Source organism: Pinus tabuliformis, chromosome 5_2, assembly GCF_031772625.1.
Source record: "Pinus tabuliformis cultivar Carrire ecotype Pingquan chromosome 5_2, CPIR1, whole genome shotgun sequence".
Lineage (NCBI taxonomy): Eukaryota > Viridiplantae > Streptophyta > Pinopsida > Pinales > Pinaceae > Pinus > Pinus tabuliformis.
Window position 1 is genome coordinate 185856388 of NC_142306.1, and position 19978 is coordinate 185876365.

The window sequence follows — 19978 nt, forward strand, 5'->3', positions numbered from 1 at the left end:
TAAGGGAGATTAGGGAAGGAGAGAGAGATGAATATAGGAAGGAGACATAAGAATAGAGAGAGAAAGAGATAGTGGGGAAAAGGATCGAGGAGGGAGGAGAGGGAGGAAGAGAGAGGGGGTGGGAGAGAGAGGGTTTAAGAGAGAAAAAGGGAGATAGAGGGAAAAAGAGAGGAGATTAGAGATGGAATGTTTATCAAAGAGAGAGAGAAAGGGGGAGAGAGAGATTGATGGAGAAGGTATGGAAAGGGAGAGAGATAGAAAGAGGGATAGGGAGAGGAGGAGAGATAGAAATTGTTAGAGAGAGAGAGAGGGGGGAAGAGAAGGGGGTAGGGAATGGGGGAGGGAGATAGAAATAGTGATAATGGAAAGGGGAGAGATAGAAGGGATATGAAAATGAAAAGACAAAATAGGTATTTAGGAAAAGATAGGAGGGGTTATCAATGAGAAATAAGGGGGAAGAAAGAGAAAAGGATCAGGAAAGGGGGATATATAGAGAGAAAGGGAGAGATAGATAAAGGGGGAGAAAGAGAGAGAGAAAGGGGTGAGAGAGAGTGATGGGGAAAGGAAATATAAAAGGGGGGAGGAATAAGAAAAGGAAGAAATATAGAGAAAAACGTAGAGAGAAGATTTTAGGGGAGAGAGAGAGAGATCAGAGGGAGACATAGGAAAATAGAGAGAGGGGAAGGGGAGGGAGAGAGAGAAGAGTGAAGGAAGGTTAGGGAAAAGAGGGAGAGAGAAGGGGGTGGAGAAGAGGGTTGAAAAGGATAGTGAGAGATTGAGAATCAACATGTGTGCATTATTAAAACATGTACATGTTATTAAAACATCACACTATTTAAGTGTGTCGGTGTTTTATAAATACTCATGCATTATTTAAAATGGTTCCAATTAATTGGAGGACAAGATGGATGCTTTGATTTTAGGTTCCCATTAACAAGCATCTTGGTTTAGTCCACATAAACCAAAACAAATCCATCTTTACAACTTCTTGATTTTCAATCATATTTCTATATGCTCCACCAATTCATTGCTAATGAAACTGCACATACTTAGAGATATTTGTGCAGATTTGAAATATGTATCTTTTTGAGAATATATTTGTGCATATTTGAAATATATATCTTTTTGAGAATATATTAGTGCATATTTGAAATATATATCTTTTTGAGAATATATGTGTATGTGTGGGGGGGTGGTTTTTTAATTTCCATTATAACATTTGATTGGTTGACCTATTTCCAAATTAGAAAAATATTAAATAAAAGCGTTCACAAGTTAAAAAAATTAGAACATTATGATTATGTTAAAACCTTCATACTGGATCCTAAAAGCTAACCTTATCATTTCAAGGCTTCACTACAATTTTCAATTATATATATATAATAACAAATTTATTAAAAAAATTCATCATTTACATACTAAACTCAAGACCTAATACCAACATATACATTTACATACTAAACTCAAGACCTAACACCAACATATACATTATGTTTTAGAGAAAATATAACATACAAATATTAGAAAAACGCCATTTTTCATAATTTGATTAACTTTTTGATAATATTTAAAAAAAATATATATCTATAATAATTTTTTAGTAATCATATTTCTATTTTTCTATACTTCCATTGTAATTAAAATATTATAATTAAATAATATTATTTTGCGATAACCAAACCATTAATAAAAAAAAATATAATATCACGATCAATTGTTTAATTTATAATACAACTCCTTTAGTTTTCCAAAATTTCATATTAACCTCTATTTCCACTCAAAGCTACAAAAGCTTTGCTAATCTATAGTTTTCTATATTTTCCATTTTTCATGGTTTTGTTCTTCCATTGTCCTTATTAGTCCCTGCCATCTGGCATCCGGCAGGGACTATAGTAATCGTTCCGGACGGAGATAGCATTAGTTCTATGTGTTATTCGGTTGTTATCCTAAAGTTTCGAAATGCTCTGTGCGGGGATATGCCTAAGTTTCATTCGCACCTCAGCTTGGCCATCTTATTTGGCCTCTTCCCGAGGCGGAAGAGCCTCGACCATAGCTTAAAAGCAATAAGTGCATTTTCGCCGCTAACCGTCACCGGTCTGGTTTTAATGTTAACTTTACTTAGATTCCTATTATCTGCCGGGGTATGCGAAGGTTTCGTAAGGTTATAACAAGGTTGTGCATTGGCAGCTGGTGCATGCGGTGGTTCAACAGCTGTTAGTATAAGGTGGTTCGGGGTAAGGCGGTGGAACTGCTCGATCTCAATCTATATCAACGCCTCTGACCAATGTGCATATGGAGCAGCAAAACCCATTGGAGCAGTGAACTCATGGTGAACATATAACAGCGCTACTGTTGCAGTCAATTCGCCTTACTTCATCGCCTGAAAGATTACGTTTCAGGTATTGCAGGCTTCTTATATCTCGTGCCCCCATGTTTTTTATGAACTTTCTAGACTCTGCACCGCACAAACAGTTTCAGAAAATGAGATAAACAATGGAATCGCGCTGACAAATTCAGAAAACGGTGGCAGTGAGGAAAACAGACAAGTCCTTTGTAATAGAGTTATGCACTAATTAGTTTTTTTTTAACATATTGGGCCTACTTTTGTTTTATACTCTCACTGGCTATTGTTTTTCCTTAACAGGGTCTATGAACAGGATTTTTCTCGGCGTTTTTCTTTTCTTTTTGTTTTTGAAACCCCATCCTACCAGGTGATTAGGAATTTTAAGATTTTTAATTTCATCCTTTTTCCATGAATTAGAATTTGTTAATACTCATAGTAATTATTTTACCTTTCCACTATGGTTGTGCAAGAATAGGAACGCATTTCCCTCTTCTGGCATTGTGAATTGGGAACCCAACTGGGTAAGTTATTCTAAAATTTTATTTTCCCTGAAGGGTATCCTTTCGATAGGCTCATAATTTCCTTTAGCATTTAGATTTACTCTTTTTTGCTTTCTATTCATACCGAGACTAACAATCCCATGTCCTTTTCTTTGTTGCAATCGAGTAATGAAATGGCCACGTTATTTTCTAGATAATTTTCTGTCTTTTAAAACGCTTCCTTAAAATTTTTCTTTTATCAATTAATTCAGTTTACTATGCAACCCTACACGGATATTTTTTGTTATTCCTCACGTTTACAGGTATGTCTTCAAGGATAGACTACATCGATAGTTTTTGTAATTACACAACGATGGTTTTCACACCTGATTCTAGCATCTTGGTTTATAGGTGAGGTTCCCTACCCTTCTCTCATACTTCACATGGTGACCCCAAAGTACGTTACTTACAAATTTAACTTAAGCGTGTCATAACCCAGAACAGGGTGTCTTTTCAATTTTTCTTGTTGGGTTAATTCCACCCTAGCAAGGTCTGGCATATGTTTTTATGGTCTTATGGGGATTAGCGGGATTTCTTGAGCTCATAGGTATATATCGCTGTGTGAATCGTGAAAACGTTCAGCGAAAAAGTGAACGTACCTTAACGCTGCAAGGAGACGGCGCAGACTCCACCATTATACAATGGTCCGACACGGCTGAGACTCCCGGACCCGACGGCAAACCGTTGGGTACATATAACAGCGCTACTGTTGCAGTCAATTCGCCTTACTTCATCGCCTGAAACATTACGTTTCAGGTATTGCAGGCTTCTTATATCTCGTGCCCCCATGTTTTTTATGAACTTTCTAGACTCTGCATCGCACAAACAGTTTCAGAAAATGAGATAAACAATGGAATCGCGCTGACAAATTCAGAAAACGGTGGCAGTGAGGAAAACAGACACAGTTTTTTCATTTTCAAGCCACTCAAGGTAAAGCTCAATGAACATTCATTGCAGAATTAAACGCTGGCTCTCTGAACTGAGTTACATATGTTAGCTTGATGCAACATTTAAGTGGCGTTGTTACGGATTGCATGCTATGTAATGGTGATAGAGGATAGAGTGGCAAGGCATGTGGCTCTCATGCGAAGGCCCACATAGTCCACTAACTTTTTTTCTTTTTTTTTATTCCATGCGCCTTTACATGCCAATGATAATACAATTACATGATTCTGCCTTTATTTTCTCGTTCTCACATGGCTTATGTTTAAAATATTTAAGGCTGAAAGGCGTTACCATTCTCATTCCTTCCCTTCACCCTTTTTCACCGCCTTTCTCCATAAGAGAAGCCTTTTCGTTATTCCCATTGTCTATTTTTGACCACTTTCGCACCAGATACAGGCCAGAATCTGTCTCTCCTTTTCTTTGGTATGTCCAACGTTTTTGCCTGTTCAGAAAACGGTGGCAGTGAGGAAAACAGACACAGTTTTTTCATTTTCAAGCCACTCAAGGTAAAGCTCAATGAACATTCATTGCAGAATTAAACGCTGGCTTTCTGAACTGAGTTACATATGTTAGCTTGACGCAACATTTAAGTGGCGCTGTTACGGATTGCATGCTATGTAATGGTGATAGAGGATAGAGTGGCAAGGCATGTGGCTCTCATGCGAAGGCCCACATAGTCCACTAACTTTTTTTCTTCTTTTTTTATTCCATGCGCCTTTACATGCCAATGATAATACAATTACATGATTCTGCCTTTATTTTCTCGTTCTCACATGGCTTATGTTTAAAATATTTAAGCCTGAAAGGCGTTACCATTCTCATTCCTTCCCTTCACCCTTTTTCACCGCCTTTCTCCATAAGAGAAGCCTTTTCGGTATTCCCATTGTCTATTTTTGACCACTTTCGCACCAGATACAGGCCAGAATCTGTCTCTCCTTTTCTTTGGTATCTCCAACGTTTTTGCCTGCTTAAACAATTTCTTCCTTTTTCCGTTTGCATTTTCATTTTTCCCATTGTTAAGAATGTCGCGTTTTAAATGAGATTGATGAACATAAGGGATTTACAGAGATTGAAATTTTCCAAGAATAGGCATATTCTTGCGTTTAGAAGTCTTGAAGTCCTCAATTCTTATTCAAGCTTCATGTCTTCATTGATTTTCCAATTTCCTTTGTTAATCTGAATTTCGCAGTGGTTTTAAGAGTAGCATTTAATTCTTTTACAAGAACACAGCAGTCCCTGTATTAAGATCTTTTGTGGTCGATCATTCTATAATGTAAAACTCAAACTAAAAATAAAAATACGGAGAATAAGAAAATCCGAGCATCTTAAGCTATTGTCATTAATATCGATGTTCCAATCTTTAAATTTGGGATTTCTCGGTATTTCCAAGCATTTTGTTTGATCGTCAATAACCAGATATGTCAATCGTTAAATTCTTTTTGGTCTTACTTTGCAACAATGCATTTCATACAAGGTACCCGTTATGCGCATCTCTGCGAAGAATGGATACTAATATGCAAATCTTTATCTCCAGGTCGTTCGAATCGCTAAAATGGCTGAATGAATGATTATATCTTGCAGTCTGAAATCATTCTATGACAATGATTTTGATTTTGAGCTGGCAAAGTTGAGGAATCAAATCTAAGGTCTGCAATCTATGGGAGAGTGGAAATTTTAATTCGACTGTCCATTTTCTATTTCATCGCACCATTTGCTTGTGGAAATTTTAATTCGACTGTCCATTTTCTATTTGATCGCACCATTTGCTTGTGATCTACTTTTGACAGGAAGTTTTCCAGTAGTTTGTTGCATTTTTGGCATACCTTAGAACGTAAAGTTTTGGATGTTTCTGTTGTAGAATGGCTGACAGCTTTAGAGTAAGCAGGTCTATACGAGTGTAGAAATGACAGCTTTTGTGTAGGCCTTACAATTTGAAACGCTGTTTTCTTATGATCTAGTCGGGTTCCAAAAGCATTCCTGAATTTTCTAACTTAAGTAATCTTGTAGCCTCTCTCAGTGCTTATGTGTACCGTATTTTGAAATTTCTCTGTCAATTTTAAGCATTGTGCACTGTCAAAGGGCTTGGTCGAGGACTGTAGATTTGATTCTCTTTCAGTTAGTATACACTTGAAATTTTAGTTTCCTCTTGTCATGTGCCTTGTCTTTGCGTACTTGACTTCTCGCCTAGACTCATCTTGCCAAATTTATTTGAGATAATTTCTGCATTTTTTTTGCCGCTGCATGAAAGCTTAGTTACCGATGACCATTTGAACACCAATTAAATAGGGTATTTTTTGTTTGTTTTTAGCCCGTCAAGTTCCTCATGTCTTGACTAGTGCACATACTACTACAGGAGTAGTTTCCAAAGCTTCATCTAACATAGAAAGCAAGTTGCCTACCTACCGAACCCTTGCACGGCTATGGCTTTTTCATCGTTGCATTAGGTAATGCTCTCTACAACTTAGCAGCCAAGGGATCTTCTATGTATATTCTTTCTTTCTTTGCGTTTTAGACCACTTCAACTAAGGTTATGAGTTGTATTTGTATGCTAACTCTGCCCAGGTTATAATAGGTTTAACATTCCAAAATGTCTCGTTTCTCTGGCTCACCCTGTACCGGAATATGATAGGAGATTTACAGTAAGATCCCCACTCGACTCTTGTGCTAGGAGTTACGAATTGTTTGAATAAATTGTTCTACTACCTCGACAACTATCTGGCTTGTGCCCAACTAACAATCATGAGCGTGAATATTTGGCTTGACTCTTTAGTGTGGGAAGTTATTAAATTCAATTACCCTAATGTTTCTTGGGTTTTCTTCTTTTCTTTTGTTGAGATTACACGCTTTGTTTATTTTGTGGATAAGGGTCTGACCCAAAATTTCTTTGTGGTTGCAAAATTCCTCAAAATGTTTAATTCCTTCAACTTCTTGTGAAGATGCTCAAGGACTACCTCATCTGACTGGCATGCATGGGTTACAGGTACTTCCTTGTCTTTTTATTTCTCAAGCCACCGAGTGCTAAGAAATCAACAACCTTTGTTATTTTATAAATAGGATTCTTTTTAAACCGAATTCCCTCTCAGGGTTTCTTCGTGGTATACTTAAATTTGAAATTCTAAGGGTAGAGGATTTACCCTATCTGTTTTTCACTGGGTATATGTAATGTTTATGAAACTTGAATGGCATTTTCTAGAATTTTTAGCCACCAAAGGATAGGTTCGTGGATGAAGTTTAGATTTTACTTGTGTTTTTGATAGAATGTTTTTGGCTTTTCACTGAATACATCAATGGATATTCTTTTGTCTTTTCATCCATTATGCTTCACAAAATTGTACTATAAATTCATTATTCATATACATATATGCTTGGAAAGAAATGTTTTATGATTGGGCTTCTCCTGGGCGTGTGATGATTATGTCTTGACACTGTTAAATTCTTTAAGTTTTGGGTTTGCAGCATACATTATTTCAAATATGTTATATAGGTCTTTTCTAGGTTTTATTCATGTGTAAATGTTAGCAACATTGATACCACTCAATCTTATTTCCCTTGTTGTTGTTATTTATGAGATAATTTGGTCACAGTTTCGAGCCTTGCATGGCAGATTTGTCTTATTAAATTAGAAACAGAGTACCTTCATTTCTTACAACATGTTGGCCAAATTCTTTGGCTTGATTAAACTACTAAACTTGGTTGCGTTATTTGTATTCCAGTTTATGTTGCTAGATATAAATATGTTTCAGATAACTTGCAATAGGAATTTACTGCCTTCTCTAGAATTATGTGCTTTATTTTAAGTCTTCAATGATTAGATTTTTGTAAATAATTATTCCATTATTCAACAAGCACTTATACCCTGTCAGAACAGGTCTTGGTACCTCTGAGACTGTCAGAACAGGTCTTGGTACCTCTGAGACTAGTTCTTTGGCCTTTTTTTATAAAATCATATGCCTCATCCAAACAACCAGATCAACCATTTTTATGATTGGGCTTCTCCTGGGCGTGTGATGATTATGTCTTGACACTGTTAAATTCTTTAAGTTTTGGGTTTGCAGCATACATTATTTCAAATATGTTATATAGGTTTTTTCTAGGTTTTATTCATGTGTAAATGTTAGCAACATTGATACCACTCAATCTTATTTCCCTTGTTGTTGTTATTTATGAGATAATTTGGTCACAGTTTCGAGCCTTGCATGGCAGATTTGTCTTATTAAATTAGAAACAGAGTACCTTCATTTCTTACAACATGTTGGCCAAATTCTTTGGCTTGATTAAACTACTAAACTTGGTTGCGTTATTTGTATTCCAGTTTATGTTGCTAGATATAAATATGTTTCAGATAACTTGCAATAGGAATTTACTGTCTTCTCTAGAATTATGTGCTTTATTTTAAGTCTTCAATGATTAGATTTTTGTAAATAATTATTCCATTATTCAACAAGCACTTATACCCTGTCAGAACAGGTCTTGGTACCTCTGAGACTGTCAGAACAGGTCTTGGTACCTCTGAGACTAGTTCTTTGGCCTCTTTTTATAAAATCATATGCCTCATCCAAACAACCAGATCAACCATACAGGCGTAATGCCCTGTTCTTTAGCCCTATCATATGCCTCATCCAAACAACCAGATCAACCATTTTTATGATTGGGCTTCTCCTGGGCATGTGATGATTATGTCTTGACACTGTTAAATTCTTTAAGTTTTGGGTTTGCAGCATACATTATTTCAAATATGTTATATAGGTCTTTTCTAGGTTTTATTCATGTGTAAATGTTAGCAACATTGATACCACTCAATCTTATTTCCCTTGTTGTTGTTATTTATGAGATAATTTGGTCATAGTTTCGAGCCTTGCATGGCAGATTTGTCTTATTAAATTAGAAACATAGTACCTTCATTTCTTACAACATGTTGGCCAAATTCTTTGGCTTGATTAAACTACTAAACTTGGTTGCGTTATTTGTATTCCAGTTTATGTTGCTAGATATAAATATGTTTCAGATAACTTGCAATAGAAATTTACTCTCTTCTCTAGAATTATGTGCTTTATTTTAAGTCTTCAATGATTAGATTTTTGTAAATAATTATTCCATTATTCAACAAGCACTTATACCCTGTCAGAACAGGTCTTGGTACCTCTGAGACTAGTTCTTTGGCCTTTTCTTATAAAATCATATGCCTCATCCAAACAACCAGATCAACCATACAGGCGTAATGCCCTGTTCTTTAGCCCTAGATCTTAAATGTTAATTTCATGCAGGGACTCGCTGGCCTTTTCTTATAAATGTTAACTTCATGCAGGGACTCGCTGGCCTTTTCTTATAAAATCATATGCCTCATCCAAACAACCAGATCAACCATACAGGCGTAATGCCCTGTTCTTTAGCCCTAGATCTTAAATGTTACGCCTGTTCTTTAGCCCTAGATCTTAAATGTTACGCCTGTTCTTTAGCCCTAGATCTTAAATGTTAACTTCATGCAGGGACTCGCTGCCTCGCAGCTGCCCTTGTTATTTTTTTTTGCTTGTTTGTAGGTTTCACATTTTTAAAATTTTATTATTCCAAGGCCACGTACAATAATGGATTCATTGTTTTAAAGCTATGATTGAATGTGTACGTATGATTATCTAAACGTAATTTAGATCGTGTTGAGCTAAGTTATACATTTAATTTAAAATATAAGTAAATTTTAGAAAGGAAAATGCAATCCAGTCATAATAAGCCAAAGCTGGTCAAGCCATTAATGGAAAGATTACATTTTAATAAAAAGAAATGGGAACAAAGTTCTTAAATTTATGACACCTCCTTTTAAATGACCCTTTTATACTTTACGTAGTTCTATACTTTGGAAACCTGCGTGTGAATCAAGGCCAAAATAACGACCCACCTTTGAAGAACATGCTCCAAAACAAATTAGTTTTTTTTAATGGTTTTTAGTGTGATTTTTAAAAAATTTTGGTTGTGGAATTGGAATATGGTGAAAATATTTATGGTGAAATTTTGATTTATGTTATTTAAATTAGTTTTTTTTATTGTATATATGGATTCAGCGCCTTAAAAAATTTGGATTTAGCACTTTAAAAAACGTATAAGGCACTTCTATTGTGGAAAGATTACCTATCAAACTTGTAATTTCAATGAATTCTTACTAATTTTTATAAAAATTAGACCTGAAAAATCCCCCAAAATTTTTAATGAAATGGCTCCCCTTAAATCACGACGTAGACATTCTACCATATGAAAAGAATGGAATGGTGTACCACATAACAATCAAGCCTAATGAGATGGTTCCCCCTTAACGCACGACGTGAACATTCTACCATGTAATACTCCTTAAAGTGTTTCATGCCATCTTATTCACCACCTCTCAATTGACCATTTAAAGCATTGTAAATTAATTACATTACATTATTAAAAAACTGTTCATAATACAAAAATGTTATCTGCTAAAATTCCTCAATATAAATCTTTTGCACTCAACAAAGATGATAGTGGATCATAGATTTAAAGGTGCCGAAGTGAGCCTTCAAATTAACAATAATATATAAGAATCTTTGTTGGGGAAATGTCCCAATGGAAATGAGATCAAGGGTGAAGAGAAGAGAGTCAAGGACTTGGGCTATATTTGAATCAAAGTTTTAATTAATTTCAAAGAATGCCTAAAGTAATGGAATAATGAATAATAAGACATTTAAATTATAAAATGTGTTTTCTCATATTTAAATCAAAAGTAAAATGTGTTTTCTTATATTTAAATTAAAGTTTTAATTAATTTGAAATAATGCCTAAAGTAATGGAATAATGCATAATAAGATATGGAATAATGAATAATAAGACATTTAAATTATAAAATGTGTTTTCTCATATTTAAATCAAAAGTAAAATGTGTTTTCTTATATTTAAATTAAAGTTTTAATTAATTTGAAATAATGCCTAAAGTAATGGAATAATGCATAATAAGATATTTAAATTATAAAATGTGTTTTCAAATTATTATTTTGAGTAACTATTATTCTCAATAAAATTGTATTGAAATATTATTAAACGTTATATTGTGTATCTCTATAATAAGAGAGTGAGTGAATTAAAAAAATTTAAAGAAATTTAGAAATATTAAATTTCTTTTCTTATATATTATACTTTACAATTTAACATATTAAAGGTTTTTCAGTTTTCTCAGTATTTACATTTTGTTTTTTTGTTGTGAAAAAATTATATATTTTTATTTTTATTATATTAAAAAAATTATATTTTGGGTGTAAATGTTGATTTTTTATTTTATATGATTAGATGTATAATATACATTAATTTCAAAGTAATTAAATTAATAATGTGCATTGATTGCATTGAAATGTTTGCTTCTTGAAACTTTAAACTATTTGTAGTTGACTACATTCTTATTATTCCCATTTTTCATCATTCAATATTTTTAGTCACTTTGCATCCATAGGAGGTAATAGAAAACAACTACCATTGAAACTTACCTGGTTTAACACTCCATAAGTCACAATGATTGACTTTGGATAAAGCTACTATTAATATTGGAGAGAAAGAGATAAAATGTATGATGTTTATTGCAATAGCTTGAGTTAAATATTTGAACGATCTATGATTTCAACCACCTTTCTCATTAGATCCATATGAAACGATGTCCCAATAGTAATAGTAGAAGAAAATAGTTTGAGATTGATCATAATGAAGGCTAATTGTAATTGACTACATTTTTATTATTCACTTTTTCCATTGTTCAACTATTACAATGTCACTTTGCATTCAAAATATTTATTTTATCGTCTTTCATCATTCAAGTTATTAACAATGTCTATCATCTCAACAAACTGAGGTAACTGCACAAATTTAAAATTAAAATGACTAGATTAATCTTAGACATATTTAGTGTATTTGAAATTATTAGAATAATTATATGTTCAACAAATTCTCCATCTTCGCACATGACTGAAAAAAATCTAGATCCATGTTAACTCCAGATCTATCAAGCATCGAGAGGGATCAAATTTCTCGACCTGCAAAACTTTCCTCAAGTTTTTCACTTAAAAAAGAGGCTTGCACCTCAGGAGATTTGATCCTTCTTGATGTTTGATACATATGGGGCTAACATGTATCTAGGTTTCTTATCTTATAAATGTTTTTATTATTATGAAATTGATAAAGAATTGATTGCACCAAGACTTTGTAACAACTTTGTTCAAAATCCATGTAATAAATTTAATAAAGGTAAAATAAAACCTTGGTCATGGGACACGTATTTCAAGTTGAATGTTGGGAAGAAACATAGTGATGGGAATCATTTGTGATTAATTAATGAATGGCTAAGGAAATTGGCAAAGGCATTGACAAAGTCTTTGGAAAGGCACGAGGCATTAATTGACATTTTATTTATGAAAATAATGGAAATTAGGAGAAAAGGAAGGTGAAAGGTCACTGGTTGCATGTGAGGAAAACAAAGGAAAAATAATGGAAAATGAAGAAATTAGAGGCCTCATTAACAAAAAGTCTTCCGATGATGAGTTTATGCCTTTTTTCAATGTTAGGCTTTTGATTAAATTTTGGAGCTTCCATTTTTTTCTCTTTCTCATACTCTTGGACACTAAGAGTTTTCTTGGAGCATTCTTGGAGGAGTGTGGCATACTTGGGATTTAGAGCAAAAAAGCAAAGGAAAAAAAGGAAAGTGCAAGAGAACATCAGGATTAGCAACTACAATAGATTTTGCTTGCAGGTACCGAGTTTCTTGTATGATTTCCTCGCTAGTTTTGGCATGCATGGGATATGCATGTCATTATTTGGTTATGATTTGTCATTAGCATGGAGGATTTCCTGGAATGACAGTGGTTTTGCCTAGCCTTTCCATTTCCTAGATAGGCATGGTGTTGTGGGTTTTACATTTGTTTTCTGGTTGGTTGTCATGTTCCTTTGGCTATGGGTTGAGTTATCAATTCCTGGAAGCCTTGGTTGGACAAACGCTCTGGAATCGTTGTAACAACTTGGGTTGAGTTACTAGTCTTGGAAGCCTTGGTTGGATAAATGCTCTAGAAGCCCTTTGTGGGTTGAGTTACTAGTGCTGGAAGCCCTAGTTGGATAAAATCTCTGGAAGATTAGCAACAGTTGTGGGTTGAGTTACTAGTCCTAGAATCTATAGTTGGAGCAAATGCTCTAGAGCCTTGGACAACTTGGGTAGAAACCAATCTAGTAATGGTTAGTGATGTCCCACCGTGAGGTGGAATCACTGGTTGAGGGTTGAGGTGGTATGGCTTCTGAAATCCATGGTTTGGTTTTGATTGATGTGTTTTATGAGATCCCCACATTCATGTTTGGAATATGGCACAGGGGTGACTTGCTAAAAAAAAGATTTGGTTTAGCATAGTCTATGATCGAGTGGTTCATGGAAGTCCCATACCTAGTCGGATTATGCAATCACCAATAAGAGCTCTATTTCTCCTTGGTATTTATGGGTAAATATACTTGTTTATATGTGGCTTATATGGTTGTTATATCCTTGATATTTTTGTTGGTTATATGTTGGTTATGAGTGAGTTTTATGACAATGAAATGTATGGCTCTCATCATGTTTGGGTTAATCACTGAATGTACAATGAATATATCACTTAATAAATGGTAATGCAGTTATTGTGATGAGGAAATAAAGTTTCTTAGTGATTCACAGATAAGTATGAGACCCTTATACTCAGATCTGTTGTTTAAACCTGTAGATGCATATTTGTGACATGTTTGACGAAATTCATGTCATGGCTAATAGGGGTCTAGTCAAGTCCTCGTTCAAGTATTTGCATTTGTATCATTTTTTTAAGTTACTTTTCATTTCTGGAAGTTTCATAGAGTTATGGGCAGTAACATGAGTCTTGGCCCTAAAAAAGTGGCACAAAATCTAGAGTCATTGGCATAGAACTACCCAGAAAAGTCCCTAGTCGAATGCATGCCTTGATGTGAGAGCAATTGGAGGGTCCCAGCCGCATGCATGCACATGTCAATGGAGCGACTAAGGCTTTAATGCAGCAAAATGTCAATTTGTCTTAGGGGATAGTCACCTGGATGGGATGGATGGCTCTTAGGGGTTCTGTTGTAGGTGTAGAAGGTCAAGTTGTTTGTTTTTTGTCGATTCCACTTCCTTAACTGATACATAGGGATTTGAATCATATCATAGTAACGATTCATCACATGTTTACCCTGGTTGGCTGGTTACTTGGGCAGATGTGGGAGGAGGGTGTTACAAAGTGGTATCACAGAATGATTCACCCTTTGTACTAGATGGGTAGTGTGTTTGTCATGCATTCATTTCAGTTGCATGTATGTGTTCATTATGCTTGTGGTCTATGTGCTTTTGGCATATGCATGTTGTTGGGTATGGTTGTAATGATGTCGCCATGTGGAAGTTGATGGTGTTGTGATTGTATGTGGTTGTCATGAGTGTATGTCGGTTATGCATTGGTTATGCATGTCAGTGCTTATATATCGTTATGCATACATTGATGTGGTTGTAGTTTTCATGCATGAGGTCATAGCATGTGGTTGGTATGGTCATGCATTGATGACTGGATAATGATTGAAATGATGAATAAATGTTGATATATATATATATATATATATATATATATATATATATATATATATATATATATATATATATATATATATATATATATATATATGGCACTAATCTAGTTGGTCTTGCAGATGAGATATCCTTCCCTGAACTACACTGAGGTACATTGGTTTATTTATATTTTTGTTTAACTGACATGATATAGCTTGCAGGAAGAGAAATGGCAAAGATGACTAGCAATATGGTAGACTACAGTTCCTGAGACTATCCCTATGGATTAGATGAGCAGTGTGGTGTTGGTCATTCTTTTGACTTAGCAGACACATTGAGAAGTTTGAAGGAAGAGATAAGAAGTTATAAAGAAGATAATGACAAAATTATGCAGGGATGGGAAAAACAAGCTGAGGTTAATGCAGTAATCCTTCGAAGTTTGTCAAGATTGCAAAGATGGGGACCACTTCAGATCAACCATGGATAGGAGGACATAACTAATGGGGCATATGGCAGTAGGTATCCTAGTGGGTATAGGTTAGATAGAGATGACATGATTAGAGATGGCAGGTTCATGGATAATCCATATAGGAGAGGTGATGGACATAGGTGCTATTCTAGTTCTGGTTCTAACATGTATCATGGTCATCATCGTTATCATCCTTACAGGAGGAGTGATAGGGGATATTTTCTGGATGAGTTCAAGAAAGAAAAGCCACCTACATTCGATGGGGAAATGAAGAAAACATAGGATGCATAAGCATGGTTTCTTGGAATGAATAAGTTCTTCAGATTGCATGATTACTCAGAGAACATGAAGGCCATAATAGCTACATTTAGTCTTAAAGGTAAAGCAGATATCTGGTGGGAAGATGTAAAGAACGTCAAAGATATTTATGAGGAGGAGTTTACTTGGATTGAATTCAAGAGACTATTCAAGAAGAAGTATCTATCGGAGAGGTACTATGATGACAGGGAAAAATATTTTTATGAGCTAAAGATGGGCTCTATGATCGATGAGGAGTACACTAGCATATTTCTGGAGTTATTGAGATATGCACCTTACCTCAAGGAGGAGAAGGCCAAGATTCATAGATTCATCAATGGGTTACCAATAGCTTTCAAAGAGAAGAATGAGTTTGATGAGCCTATATCATTGGAGGAGGCCATCTGGAAGCTAAAGAATTATTATGAGCAATCAAAGCACAGATTTGAGACTAACCAGGGATGGAAAGGTAATCATAAGAATAAATGGAAATTTGATAAGAAGCGAGCAAGGCCTCAGGACACAGGTAACAAATCGAATGCAACAACACACAAGAAGTTCAATGCATTTGAAAAAGGGCAAGGATTTCATCTCGAGGAGAAAAATAAGGGTGCAGGTTGGAAGCCTATACAATGTTGGACGTGTGGCAAAGATCATTGCAGGAGAGATTTTCCACAACATCAGGGTGGTAGACCGCAAATCTATAGTGCTCAGAAAGCACAAACAGTAGGGGATGTTGGACAAAGTATTCCTCAGAGCTATGCAGCATTGGATAACAAGCAGGCAAATCACAAGGCGTCTATTATCGAAATGGGCGATAAGCTTTGTGACCAAGTTATTTCTATTTTGATTGACCTTGGATCTAATTATAACTATGTTAATCCTCACTTTGTGGATACGTGTGGTTTGAATAAAGAAGGACATGCAAAATCTTGGTTCATACAATTGGCTATAGGTACAAAGAAGTGATTTCATCATTAGGTAAGAGCTTGTGCATTTTAGTTGAATGGTATGTCTACATCAACACATTTGAATGTATTGTTGTTGTGTTCGTATAACATGCTTTTGGGTATGGACTGGTTGTATCTCCATAGGACCAAGGTGGACTATTATGACAAAGTTATTGAGTGCTTGGATGACAATGGAGAATAGAGAGTCTTGCAAGGTAAGAAGAAGACAACATCAATTAGAATGGTTATAGCTATGCAACCGAAGCGTAGTCACGGGAAAGGGTGTGTGTTATTTGTGGTACATATTTCTAGTGACAAAGGTAAGGAAGTTGAGATGCAGATGTTTTGAGAAGGTACTCAGTTTTACAATAATTTCAGGATGTATTTCTCGCAGATATTTTAGAGTTACCACCTCATAGGGAAGTGGATTTTTCTATTGAGTTGGTACTAGGGGAAGCACCAACATCAACAACACCATACATGATGAGCACACTAGAGTTGGTAGAGTTGAAGCTGCAATTGAAGGAAATGCTTGAAAAGGGATACATTAGGCCAAGTGTAGCACTATGGGGCACACCGATATTATTTGTGAAGAAGAAGGATGGTACTTTCAGATTTTGTATTGATTAGAGGTAGTTGAACAAGGTTACCATTAAGAACATGTATTCATTGTCGAGGATTGATGATTTTTTCTATCAGTTCAAGGGAGCAACAATGTTCTCGGAGATTGATCTGAGATCAGGATATCATCAAGTACGCATTAAAAAAGATGACATTCACAAGACAACTTTCCGGACCAGGTACATACATTATGCATTTGTTGTAGTTCCATTTTGCTTGACTAATGCTCCGGCTAATTTTATGTGCTTGATAACAAGTTTGTTATTGTTTTCATTGATGACATCTTGATATATTCTAAAAATGAGGAAGAACATGTCGAAAATTTAGCATTGGTGTTGAGATTGCTAAGAGAGCCTCAGTTTTATGTTAAGCTTAGAAAAGAAGTTTCTTTCAGACAGAGGTACATTACTTGGGACATGTTGTTTCCAAGGAAGGCATAGCGGTAGATCCAGAGAAGATAAGGGTTTTCATGGAATGTTTAGCTCCTAGGAATGTGGATGAGGTAAGATAATTTATGGGGTTAATAGGTTACTACAAGAGGTTCATCAAGAACTTATCTCACATTGCATATCCTATCACGTCATTGCAATGAAAAGGTAAGAAGTTTGAATGGGCAGAAGAATGTGCAACAAGTTTTGATCAGTTGAAACAGTTGTTGACAAATGCTCCAGTGCTAAAGATTGCAGATCTAGAAAAAGAGTTTGTGATATGCATAGATGCTTGCAAGAGAGGACTTGGTGGAGTTCTTATGGAGGAAGGATAGGAAGTATGTTATGAATCATGGAAACTAAATAAGCACGAGTAGAATTATCTGACATATGATCTTGAGTTGGTAGCGATCATCCATGCATTAAAGATGTGAAGGCACTATATTCTTGGCAGGAGATTTGTACTAATGAGCGATCACAGTGGATTGAGGTATCTATTCGATCAATTGAATTTGAATGTCATGAAAGCTAGATGGTTGGACACGATCAACGAGTTCAACTTTGAGATCAAGTCATTAAGGTAAATAGAAATGGGTTGCATATGCTCTTAGAAGGCAGATACAGGTAAACCACATAGCATCTATGAGTTCTTATAGGACAGATTTACAGGCTCAAATCTTACAGGTAGGTCAGCTGGATAATAGGTACATGGAGCCTAGGCACATGTTACAACATGGTACAGGTACAAGTACAGGTGCAGATTCAAGTGCACATGATGTGGACTATTGTCTTAAGGCAAGTGGCTTGGTCAAATTTAGGGATAAGATATATGTTCCAGATGACAACGAGCTCAAGAATCTTATCTTGAGAGAGTTTCATGTGAAATTGTATTCAGGTCACCTGGGATATCAGAAGACATTGACGATAGTGAAGAAGTTCTATTATTGGCCGGACTTGAAGAAAGAGGTGGCAGAGTTTGTGGCTAGATGCTTGGATTGTCAACAGGTAAAAGAAGAGTGTAAGCATCCAGGTGGATTACTTCAGTCTATTCCAATTCCAGAGTGGAAGTGGGAGGTCATTTCCATGGACTTCATTACAGGTTTACAAAGGACAGTTAGACAACATGATTCTATCATGGTTGTTGTGGACAGGTTGACTAAGGTAGTGCACTTCCTTCCAGTGAAGTCTACTTATTTAGCTAATGATGTGGAACATGTATTCAATAGGGATATAATGAGGTTGAATGATGTATTCAATACAGATACTTCTAGGTTCTTGAAAGAGTTATTTACAGGTTTGGATATAGAGTTTGCCTTCAACACATCTTGTCATCCACAGAAAGATGGACAAACAAAGAGGGTCAAAAATATATTGGAGGATATGTTGAGGATGTATGTGATGCATCAACATCGAAAGTGGGAAGAGTATCTTCCACTGGTAGAGTTCGTTTACAACAATGGGTATTAAGAATCTTTGAGGATGAGTCTATTTGAGGCATTGTATGGGAAGAGTTGTTATATTCCCATAAGTTGGAGTGATCTAGTGAACCGGGTGTTGATTGGACCAGATATGTTGGAAGAAATGGAATAGGAAATGTAGGTAATCAAGAAGAATATAAAGGAAACACAAGATAGACAGAATAGTTATGCAGACCATAACAGATTTCTTAAGGAGTTTCAAGTTGGGGAACATATGTACTTATGCATCAAGCCCAGGAAGAGCTCCTAGAGGATTGGATTATGTGCCAAGTTGGCACTTCGGTTTTGTGGAACTTTCAGGATCCTTGAAAGGATTGGACCAATAGCCTATCGACTTGCACTGCCTTCGATAATGAAAGTCCATGATGGTTTCCATGTGTCATTGCTTAAGTAATATGTTAAAGATGTTGATCATATAATTGACTAGTTTGTATTGCAGGTGGATCCAAATGGAGAATTCCAGTCAGAACCTCAGTGCATTTTGCAGAGAAAGATGCTCATGCTCCAGAACCGAGAAACCAAGCAAGTTAGTGGAAGCACTTTGGGCTTGATGAAGCTACATGGGAGATGGTGGATCAGATGTAAGCTATGTATCCTTCTCTATTCACTGGTTCAACGAATTTTTGGCATATGTTTTGGTGTATGTATATATGTATATGGATGTGAATACCGCCATGAGTTGTGTTATCAATATCCAATAAGTGGTATGGGTGGCATGTCATTATGGTTGTCATATTGTTATATTTTCATGATGGTTTGTTTTCAACAGATTGATCATTGTAAATACTGCAATGAGATGAGTTATAAATCTCCATGGGAAATATTTTTTGCTTACAATAGTTTTGTGGATTGTAGGTTTCGTTGAACACCGAGGACAATGTTCCCCCAAGGGGGAGGGTTTTGTAACAACCCTAATGAAAATCCATGTAATAAAGTTAATAAAGGAAAAATAAGACCTTGGTCATGGGACACGTATTCCAAGTTGAATGTTGGGTAGAAACAAAGTGACAGGGATCGCTTGTGATTAATGAAGGGCTAAGGAAATTGGAAAAGGAAATGACAAAGGCTTTGGAAAGGCATGAGGCATTAATTTCCATTTTATTTCTGAAAATAATGGAAATTAAGAGAAACGGAAGGTGAAAGGTCACAGATTGCATGTGAAGACGAAAATGAAGGAAAAATAATGGAAAATGGATAAATTAGAGGCCTCATTAATAAAAAGGCTTATGAGGATCAGTACATGGCTTTTGTCAGTGTTGGGATTTTGATCAGTTTAGTTTTGAAGCTCTCATTTTTTTCCCTCTCTCTCATACTCTTGGACACTTAAGAGTTTT